This window comes from Oryx dammah, unplaced genomic scaffold, assembly GCF_014754425.2.
Source record: "Oryx dammah isolate SB20612 unplaced genomic scaffold, SCBI_Odam_1.1 HiC_scaffold_18, whole genome shotgun sequence".
NCBI classification, from domain to species: Eukaryota; Metazoa; Chordata; class Mammalia; order Artiodactyla; family Bovidae; genus Oryx; species Oryx dammah.
This window is the reverse complement of record NW_024070202.1, coordinates 106479460-106485984: the sequence shown is the minus strand read 5'-3', so window position 1 is coordinate 106485984 and position 6525 is coordinate 106479460. Positions and strand designations below refer to the sequence as shown.

The window sequence follows — 6525 nt, the reverse complement described above, 5'->3', positions numbered from 1 at the left end:
CGGCGCGCAGACCATACAAGGAGCGGCCCGGAGAGGAGGCGGGGAGGCGGCCGCGGCGGGAAACTCCCCCAGGAAGGGGCCCGGCTCCGGCCCCCGGGCCGCGGGCTTCGCCTAGGTCCTCCCGCCACGCTCCCGCCCCCCGACCTGGCCCCCTCCCCTCCAGGCGGGCACCTCCGCCCCCGCCGCCCCGGCCGGGCGCAGACCACCCCCTCCCCAAACACAGGCCTCTGATGTCATTTCCTGACTTGCCCTCCTTCCCCGCCCGACCCGCGGGTGCCCGAGATCTGACTCACCGTCCCTACTCCGGGCTAAGCCGGCGGAGGTCGGGCGGCTGCCCCAGAGGTGCCCAAGCGGCCCGGAGGCGCCTCCGCCCCGACGCGGCCCCCTCCTCGCCTGGCCTGCCGTTACCCGCCACCTCCAGCTGTTCCTCCGCCTTCCCACCCAGCCGCCAGCCCCGCGCCCCAAATCCCCTCCTGTTTAGCCCAGACTGGCAGGACTGGGATGGGACTGGCCTTCTAGGTGGACGGGGAGAGGCGTTCTCCCTGCCTTCGTCCACCCCCCACCCCGACCCCAGGTCACAGAGGACCTGGGGTCGGGGTGGGGGGCGGGTGAGTGCGCACCTCAGCGATCCTTTGGGGGATCCTAACTTCACATCCCGGACAGCTACTTAAGGCTTCTAGGAATTCCCATCACCCGCGCCCCCGCCATCGGATCGGAGTCGAGGCGGGCGAGGCAGGGCCGTGGAGGTGGGGGGAGCCGGGCGGAGGCGCGGGCGGCCCCTGCACACTTGGGGGCTGGGAGGACGGACGTGGACGCGGGCGACTCCTCTTCGCCGGTTCTTCAGCGCCCACCAGGACTGACCCTCTAGGAAGCTGCGCGAGGTGGGGGCGGCCCTCGGGGGATTCGCAGACTTGCGCTCGGTGGAGCCCCCCATTGGTCCGACGGGATTTCTCAGCCTTCTTGTGCCCCAGGTCCTAGGAAGGGACAGACCTGGGTTCCTTCTTTTTTTTTTTTTTTTTTTCAACTGAACGTGGAAACTTAACCAGATCGCCAACTGAATTCTACCACACTCACTACCTGCAAACTGGGGATTCGCCAGGCGCTTTGGCTTGCGAGTCCAGTGCCTCACCCTGGACTGTGTGTTCCCAGCCTTTACTGCCATCTAAGGCAGTCCCCGTTTGCACACGCTACTCAGTATTTACAGTCCCTGGCCCTCCGAATCGGCTACACCCTACTGTCAGCCAGCCTCTGGGCTACACTCTAGAGATTGTCCAGACTCACCCCTTACATATACTGTGAGAAAACAGGCTGGGAACTTAAGACTTCGGGCCAGGGTCATGCCCAGTAGGCTGCAGGAGATAAACTAGAACTGGGTCTCTTTGAGGGCTCTGATGTCTGATCTTATTCCTCACCCACTATATCCACGTGGGGTAACCCTGGATATAGGAGAGCAGAATGAGGCCATGGGGCTGAGACCCAGCTGGAGGGCCCCAACTAAGGGACAAGTCTTTTCCTTCTCTTCACATAATTTTCTCCACGGAAAAAAAAAAAAGTGATGATACTTAATCCCAGCACTCATTGCATTGCACCACTGAAGCAACTTAGCACAGCACAGCATGCATTGTATTATATGGAAGTGAAAGTGAAAGTGTTAGTTGCTCTGTCATATCCAACTGAGACCCTATGGATTGTGGGCTGCCAGTCTCCTCTGTCCATGGAATTCTCCAGGCTGGAGAATTCTCCATACTGGAGTGGGTTGCCATTTCCTTCTCCAATGCATGAAAGTGAAAAGGGAAAGTGAAGTCCCTCAGTCATGTCCGACTCATAGCGACCCCATGAACTGCAGCCTACCAGGCTCCTCCGTCCCTGGGATTCTCCAGGCAAGAACACTGGAGTGGGGTGCCATTGCCTTCTCCGACAAGCATGTGTAGCCATGTATAATATAAGCATGCAGCGCAGACCTTCTTTGACCAGCATAAGCTGGTCCTGGCCTGTCCCTGTGAAGATTTGCTAGAAATTTGATACTAGACTTCCTGTGAGAGCAAAAGTCTCCTTGCCAATCCTTCAAAACATACATACTTAGGAAAGTTAGGAGGATGGTTTCCAGATAGCATCATAAGAGTAAAAGCCATCTGCCCTCTATCTCCTTAAGGAATGTGCATGTTGCAAAATATAGTCTATTTAATTGTTAGGCAGCTGAACCTATTTATAAATCAAGAATAGAAGAGTGCGTAGGCAGGCTCAGTTTTACTGACAAATAAGAGCATTTGGGATGCAGAATATTAAAGCTAAGAGTATTAAGCCAGGCATTCTAAATACAAGGAGTACACAGAGTATCTCAGGAGAACAGACTCACCAGGTCAGGATGTCTCAAATGGAGCTGCAAGGTCAATGCTTTTAAAATGTACACAACCTAAATAAATAAAATGTACACAATGAGTAGGAGCAGCACTAATGAGTTTTAGGTATTTTTCTTAAGTAAGCAATTCTAATTGATCTCCTCCAGTAGCATGTGTAACAGTGTAGTGAGTAAGTAGATGTTGTTGTTGTCCAGTCATAAGTTGTGTCCAACTCTTTGCAACCCCATGGACTGCAAGGCGCCAGGCTCCCCTGTCCTTCACTGTCTCCCAGAGTTTGCTCCAATTCATGCCATTGAGTCAGTGATGCTATCCAACCATCTCCTCCTCCAACACCCCTCCCTCCTCCTGCTTTCAATCTTTCTCAGCATCAGAGTCTTTTCCAGAGTCAGGTCTTCACATCAAATGGCCAAAGTATTGGAGCTTCAGCTTCAACAACAGTCCTTCCTTTGGCAAGTAAGTAGGTATTCCCACCTAATCATTTCCAACAGCTTGGAGCCAGGCAAGAGAGAGGAAGTAAGAAAATGGGCAGGCACCTTTGCTATCTAAAATACCTCTCACACCTCCAAGGATATATATCCATCAGGTGCCAGAAAGTTTTCTTCAAGGTCTCACAACATAAAGTAAGAACAACCCACTCCAGTGTTCTTGCCTGGAGAATCCCAGGGACAGAGGACCCTGGTGGGCCATAGTCCATGGTGTCGCAAAGAGTCAGACACGACTGAGGAACTTCACTTCACTTTCTGTAAGCAGTAAAGAAAAAAAAAAAAAGGAATAAGGACAATGAAAAAAAAAAAAGAAATTCCGAAATGAAAAGAGGAATGCAGTCACAAGGTTCTTACTGTATGTGGACTACAGATGGACAGAGGGTCAAGCATGTGCTGGGCATTGTGCTAGGCCTGCAAGAACAGCAACCACCGTAACAACAGCAACAATAGCACCCACCGAGATAAAGTTTAGGAGGGGTGCTAGGCACAACACCTGTTACCCCACGTAATCTTCACAAGAAACCTGTGAGGAATGTAGCTTACTATCCCATTTTTCAGTTAAGGAAACTGAGGCCAGCTGGATGTTAGATTTCCCAGCTCCTAAACTGCAAAAATTTTTTTGCAATACAAGTATATAATTATTTGAATACACCCCTGCTCCCTGCTTACACCCTTGTGGTACATCACTTGCTCCCTGGGGAGCCCCAGCCTGGTACATGGACAACCTCTTCAGGTCAACCTCCAACTCCATCCTCCACTTCAGTTCCCTGAGCCACCATTTTCTTCTTCCATGAAATTGTGTCTGTCTGTCAATCCATCCATCTGCATGTGTTTATACACACATGTTATGTATATTTGAGATATGTATATATTTGTATGATATATGTCATATATACATATATATTTGTATGGTATATTTATATAATAGCATATCATAGAATATATAATTATATATCATGCAAATATATATTTGTATATTAGAACATTTCCAGCTCCTCAAAGAGTTGTTAACATTAGTTGGTGTTAGGCTATAGAAGTGGAGGAAGGCAGAAGGTTTTGGGCTTCCCAGGGGAAAGTGAAAGTGTTAGTTACTCAGCCATGTCCAACTCTTTGCAACCCCACAGACTGTAGCCCGCAAGGCTCCTCTGTCCATGGGATTCTCCAGGCAAGATACTGGAGTGGGTTGCCATTCCCTTTTCCAGGGTATCTTCCCAACCCAGGGATCAAACCCAGGTCTCCCACATTGCATTCAGATTCTTTACCATATGAGCCACCAGAGAAGCCCCTGCCAAGCAGGAGACTCGGGTTTGATCCCTGGGTCGGGAAGATCCCCAGGAGAACGAAATGGCAACCGACTCCAGCATTCTTGCCTGGAGAATCCCATGGACAGAGGAGCTGGTGGGCTACAGTCCATGGAGTCAAAAAAGAGTTGGACACGACTGAGTGACTAGACAACAACAGAAGGTTTTTATAACTGTCCTTCTCTCCATGAACAAGTCTTACTTTCACCATTTTAAAACAGGAAAAGAAAGAAGAGAAATGATAGAGCCATCCTCTCTTTTTGCTTATGTCATAGTGTTTCCTCCCACTGAATACTGGGAACTGTGGTCGGCAATTTCCCACTTCCTCCCAAACTTACTCCTCTCTTGGTCCCACTTGCATTTGCTTGTCAGGACAAAGGAATCCGTCATCGGTGGGGCTTCAGGGATGATAGAAGGTAGTTTCTGAAGCCCCCAGAAACTGTGCCCAGGGACACCCACACCCCACATCCCCTACCCTACCCCCACCTCTGCCATGGAAGGGATGAACTTAAAACCACAAATACCCGGCTTTTTCTCCTTTCTTCCGGACATCAGAACATCAGCCTCTGTGCACTTTTCTCTTGCATTCCCCAACCTCAGTTCAACCAACATTTACCAATAACATCTTTATTACAGGACACAGGATATAAAGATAAATAAGCCCAGTCCCTTCCTTCAAGGCATTCTTCATTTAGAGTAGAAACACTTAAGTAGATATTTTAGCGTAATCAAGTGTTTAGATTAGATTACAAAGTTTTCCTCCACCCATTCACGCCGGCTTCACGTGGCTACACCAGTTGCAATAGCTGAGTGGCCACCTCACTGTTTAAACGTCATTGTTGTTATTATCCCACCAGGTCTGAGCAGCAAGGAGGATTCCAGGACCAGGGGAGCCAAGCCTGCACAGGGTGTTTAGGGAACAGAGGTCAGAGGAGGCATGGAAGTCTCCATACATCCCCAGGTCTGAGCCAGATGGGCACCCAGAGACTCTGCAAGCATCAGCCAGCCAGAAATATGTGGTGGTTGTGGGGGGCAGAGCAAAGCAGATGGTCAGATGGCGAAGAAGTCAGCACCTGAGGGAGCTGGGAAGGGCAGACAGGAAAAGAGACCCAGGGCACCCACAGCAGCACAGGCAGGTTGCTGGCACCGAGAACCCAGGGAGAGCCAACATTCAGAGAGAGCCATGGTGAGCAGCTCGGTTGTTTATCACTGAAAATAGCTGACGAAGTCACTACAGGAAGTAAACATGTCAGTGAGTGGGAAGGTTAAATATAGACAGACAACCTAGCTGCTTGAGACAAGAAGTCCTTAGCTTTCTCCAGTGGCTCTGCCAGCTGGCTGCACTCCCTTTAACACAGTGGTCCTAATGTAAAGAAACCCACCAGGCCGGCCTGACTCGGGAAGAGAGTGTCCTTGAGCCAACCCTCAGAGCTTGCAAGAGCTTCCTCAGGCACCTTCTTGCCACCCATTTAGCTGTTACTGCCCTTGTCATCCAGACACGTGGTGAGTGTGCCAAATGGACCCTCAGTTTCGGGGAAAAACAAGGGAAGGAGATCCACCTAGAGCAGCAGATGGCTTCCTACCAAAGCTTCCCAACATGCTTGAGAAAGCTAGAGACAGGCCTTTGTCACCCAAGTGTGAGATGCTTCCAGAAGACATTCATGCCATGGAGCAACCTACTCAGTCCCAGCAGCCTAGGAGGTCTGGCAGACTGCCTACCACCAAGCCAGGACCTCATCTACATTTTCTGACTGAAACAGAGTTCCAGAACCATTGAAATCTCATACTAGATCAAGGGAGACCCTGCATTTGGTACAGTTTAAAGGTTTTTTTGGAGAAGGAAATGGCAACCCACTCCAGTACCCTATCTTGGAAAATCCCATGGACAGAGGAGCCTCGCAGGCTACAGTCCATGGTGTCTCAAAGAGCGACTTCACTTACTTTAAAGGCTTTTTAGAACATCTTGGATCATTCACTTGTTTGCTCAGCAAGTACTTATTGAGGATCTACTATGTATGCGACACTTTGTTAGGTGCTGGAGATAGAATACTGAGCGAAACCAGAATGCAATCGTAAGCTCTCATGAAGGGTCTGTGCCCTTGGGGAGCTGACCAGGGGAGATGTTAACCAAATAATCACAAGCAAAATGTAAAACTGCCAAGGCCCTCAGGGGAAAGATAGATGATGCAAGTGATAGAGCACATAACTGGGACATGTGTCACGGTTGGGGAGCTCAAGGAAGGGATGTCCAAGCTGAGATCTGCAAGATAAGGAGGAGCTGACCAGACAGAGGGGGAGGGGGCAGCACTTGAGAGCCCTGTGATGGCTGTGAGCACAACCTGCCCCGTGCTTACCCAGAGGGAGGCAAGTGTGACTGGG

General features: G+C 50.5%; 1 long non-coding RNA gene across 1 annotated transcript in view; it reads right to left on the bottom strand.

Annotated features, from left to right (window-relative positions):
• Positions 1-218: 218 nt before the first annotated feature.
• Positions 219-6525, bottom strand: part of LOC120877705 — a 30261-nt gene continuing 23954 nt past the window's right edge. Inside the window, exon 4 of the long non-coding RNA XR_005724380.1 lies at positions 219-974. This is a non-coding gene — a long non-coding RNA (uncharacterized LOC120877705). The remainder of the gene's footprint in view (positions 975-6525) is intronic.